Raw genomic sequence first — 4,949 nt, 5'->3', positions numbered from 1 at the left:
AATGTCATTGAAAAGCCATAAATGATTGATATTGATCGCAGTTATGACATATCTTTAAAGACCATTCTTGCAAAAAATGAGGTAATGGAAATATCTCCTTAAATCAGCTAAGCTACAATTAAATATCTGCAAAAGGGATCTCTCAATTATCGTCAAGATGAAGACGAATTATGCGAGTTAGACCTGCCAGGCCAAAGAAGATTTGAATCATCTTCGAGATGAAGGAGTTTGTGACGGATCCTTCCAGGGAAAGTCCAAAGCACTGTCAAGTTGAAGGCAGATGCAATGAACCTCCCGATAATCCCTAAAAGATATTTAATTTCCGCTACCATCAAAGAGATCTCCAACCAATGAGCCAATATTGTCAATATAATCCCTGAGGCAAAGAAGGATCAGAACATCTCCAAGTTGAAGGAGTTTATGACGTACCCTTCCAAAAGTGAGAGAGAGAGAGAGAGGGAAAAGAAAGAGAGAAAATTCAGGACATCTCCAAAATAAAGAATGATGTAATAAACTCCCCCGAAACCCAAGAGAGCTCAAAAGAGTGCAGAAAGATGATCATGAGAGAAGCATCCCAGGATATTAAACTGCCAAATCTATCAAGAATCTTCTTTGATTTTGTTAAATTCTATTATCAACAGTCTTTCATAAATTGCTTTCATAATATTAATTCTTTCTTTCCTGTTCATATCAAGGAAATTGATAGCTTCCTTGAAGAAGGTCAATCGCAAGCAATTTGAATTCCAAATCTTGATTCTATGAAGTCAATCTCGTTTGGAGGTAAAACTTCAGGTAGAAAAGAAGGAATATTTTTGCAACAATGTGCACCATTTTCAAATACTTTGAAGCAACAACAAAATTCTCAAAATTTTGACAATATTTTCTAGCTATTCTGACGTGGAGTAAGAGCTTGATGTCCGTTTTTTATGCATCCTGACACCATTTTCAATCTCTTTTTAGGACTTGATTACGGGAGTTTTCAAGTTTCCTTCCCTTCTTGTATAATTTGAGTGCCCGGGCTCTCAGATTCGCACACTTCCCTCTGTCCCCACTGTCCAACCACAGACAATCCCATTTTGGTTCGAGGTCGAACCCCCAATCATTTTATCGCAAAAGACAATTTCAAAAGCTTATTTAGTCACAGAAATGAGGCACCCAAGATCAATCCCTTTTCAAGCTTTAGGGACCCCATTTTCCTTCCTTTTGCAAAAACCCGTGTTGGATTTATTGTGCGAGATCCGAAGGTTCCATCATGGTCTCTTTTTTCGAGGATTCCATTCATTTCCATTTTCCCGATCAGGTCAAGGGAATAAACCTAAGCCTCATTCTGATGAGGTATTTCATTTTATGCCCGATCAAGTTAAGGGTATAAACCTGAGCCTCATTTTGATGAGGTATTTCATTCCTCAATCAGGTTAAGGGTAAACCTGAGCTTCGTTCCATACGAGGTATTTCCGTCCCATCTAGGATAAAGACAAAACCTGAATCTCACCCCCGCAGAGTAAATCTTTCTTCTTCATTCTCCATTTCATAACTACCATCTTCAACAGGGCCAATTTTTTTATATACCCAGTCAGAACCTTCTAATTGGGGCATTTTTATATAGCCCAAATTTGATGTGTTTTTCTTTGCTAGTAAGCTCAGCCACAAGCCGACTTTGTAGCAAAGAGGGGCATCTATAAACACCCCAAATTTTCACTCACCTCCCTAACACTTCCACCAATCATTACAACTGGTTCTCCGAGATCATTGGAGGGCAAAATGGTCATTTCCTGAGATTAGACCTCGCAGAAGGTCCAAAATTCATTCTTAGTTCTCAAAATTTCTATATTTAGGCTCAGAAATATCTTCAAATCGCAAAATTCTCAAAGTCTTACTCTTGACAGAAAACCGGAATCTCCCATTTCCGGTTTAGAATTGCATTCCATAAGACATGTCTTTGCACATCATCGCATGAATATTTCATACCACTTCACGACACAGCATGTCATTCCGAGATCCAGAATTCTTGATTTTCAAAACTGTCAATCCAGATTCGAATTTTAACTCTTTCAAAATTGATTTCAAATCCCTGGGTTTTCAAAACTGCCAATTCTTCCCATTTTAATCCCCAGGTTCCCCGAATTACAAAAGTTTTCTCATGAAAACAATCTGGATAGTTTTTAAATATTGATTTTTAAAATGTCATTGGTTGGAAAGAAGGGGACGAAGCTTTTAATTTAGAGATTTTATTTTAACTTTTTGCAAAAAGACTTTAAATTTCCTTACAAAATCTCTACATTTTTTTTATATTTTGCCCTAAAAGGCCATCTTTCTTCTAAAATTTTGCAATTAAGCCAAATTTTGCTTTCGTATTTTCTAATTAGTCTATTCTTATAAAAAATCCAAAAAGAGTTTTATTTATTTATATTTTTACTTTATTTTTGCTTTTATTCCAAATAAAGAAATGATGTGAGACCCGCCCTGAGGTGGCGTCACACTTAATTTCCCTTGTATTTCTCTTATTCAAATCTTGATTTCACGTGGGGTCCACCCTGAGGTGCCGCAAAATTATAATTCTTCTCCTTAATTTTCATTTTTATTTATTTTTTTATAAAATAACCAGTGGGACCATGCATAGGTGGCGCCTCACTAGAGCTCTTTGCAGAGAAAATCAAATAAAAGTTTTTATTTCAAAAAGTTTTTGAAATCAGGCTGAGGTGGCACCACCCTGAAATACCCATTTTTATTCATTTTATTTCTTTATTTTTTTTTTTAAAAAAAAAGCAACCCCCAAATGGCACCACAGCCGAACCCTACCCCAAAATGATCACTTTACCTAAGTTTTAGGTAAATGAACTCAAAAGTTTCAAGTAAAGAAGTCGCCCCCCTCTAAAAACAGCGAGTTTTCAAAAGTTTTCAAATTTCAGTTCTTAAGATTTTCAAACGATTTCAAAAACCAGTTACGGAGCCTCAAAAAGCTCTGATTTTTTTTTATAAAAATTCTATGAAATCTTTAAAAAAGGACCTTTTGATCGCAAACAAGGAAAGAGGATCTCGCGGATTTTTCTACTCTCCCTCTCTTCGGGTTCCTTTTTCTCTTCTGGCCTCCTCTGGTTCGTTTTCTTCTTTAATCAATTGAAGACAACTGCTGCAACAATAATAACTAGAAGAAGACCATCTTCCTCCAGAGCTCCAGCCATCTGGTAAAAATCCTCCTCTCTTCCCAATTTGAATCTTGTTTTCTTGATATTTAATCCATTGACGTCCCTTTTGCAGTATCTGTTTTGCCTATGGCAATTTCGGTCTACATATAAGCAATATCAACGGAATATATATATATATATATATATATATATATATATATATATATATATATATATATATATTCCAACATTTTTTTTTGTTCTTTCCATCTGCTATATCGCAAACGTCTCTCTGGATTTACATGTGAATAGTTAAATCGACATTTACTGTTGATTTGGAATAAATCCTTGTTTCCAGACCATCTGTAACATCGTATTCCATTTATTATATATTGAAGTGCCCTGTCAGGCATCCATGCCCCTGTTCTTGCAACATCACATCTTCATTTCCAGTATATATCATCGATGTATCATAACAGCCCATTTTTGCGGTTTTATGCTTTTGTTTATGCTTTCTTAAACTCTTTCTGTAACAAAATTTGTTTTAATGTCACTTGTGTTTTCATTGACAATTGGTCACGACAATGACTATTTTACAGAAAATAGCTTACAGGAAAGGAGTAGTTATATGCGAGTCAAGTCACTATTATCAAGAAGGGTTTATCAGTTGAATATTGCCAAGAACTACTTTGATGATGCATCATTCTGATATATTGTCATGAGTGATTTGGTTATCATCCATCAACCCATTTCACTGACTATTGTTGGATGTTTTTGCTTGTTATAGTCTGAGATTGACTGTTCTGAGAGATTTGTATTGGTTTTGTTAGTAATGATTTGGCTTTTGCATCTGTTGCATCACATACTACTTTCGAATATGACATACTCACATTACCAAATTCCTATTACAGCAACTAGAGAACTATTCTACAGACAAAAGAATGTATATGTTTCTAAGATAAATCTGTTATGGCTTTTCAACATTGCAAATAAGAATATGTACATGTGCTGAAACCTTCAGTCTGATGAGATATCCCTTGATGATTGACTACCGAAATCAGTTTGCAGGAATCAACTTGTGGCAGGCACTTCATTTGAGCCACAGCCATCTGTATATTCTATAGTAGACAGTAGCTTCATCACTGTATCAGCATGTTGTCATCTTTGTATTTGTGTCATTTCCTGTTATTTAGGTCCACTCGCATTTGCATCTCAGGCTCTTCCACTGCATGTGTTTCACTTTATTACACAACCCATTCTCTGCACCTCCTTTCTAAATCTGTTTATTGATCCATCTATCATAACATCTTGTAATATGATTTTCTTCATCACATATGTTCTCTTTCCTGTAGTATCATTTTAATATTTGTCATCATTTACATAGCAGTAACAGCATGATGTATTCCTACACAATATACTTAGGGGCCATTTGTTCCAGTCATTAATATCACATTCACCTGTTGCAGTTTCATCCATAGCCTAGATATGCTCACTGCTACCCTTATACAGTCATCTGTACGTCTTCATCTATTATGTGAATATGTTCATTGTTACACTTGCAGATCAACCATCTGTGCATTTTATAGTAACCAAAGGCTACATCATGGCATTTACCTTCACCCAAATCATAAACATTTCCTGCATATACATATACTTCATTGAATCTGTAGGTCATCACATCCAGAATTCCATAATACGTCACTTCCCTTGCATTTCTCCATAGCACTTTCACAGAACTTTCACAAGCATCTGTTGCATACTAACCATTTGCATATCAATAGACTAGTATATTTGTATAATAACACCTCACCTTTATACCTTTGA

Source organism: Nuphar pumila, chromosome 11, assembly GCF_984573655.1.
Source record: "Nuphar pumila chromosome 11, dmNupPumi1.hap1.1, whole genome shotgun sequence".
NCBI classification, from domain to species: domain Eukaryota; kingdom Viridiplantae; phylum Streptophyta; class Magnoliopsida; order Nymphaeales; family Nymphaeaceae; genus Nuphar; species Nuphar pumila.
This window is presented reverse-complemented; position numbering follows the sequence as displayed.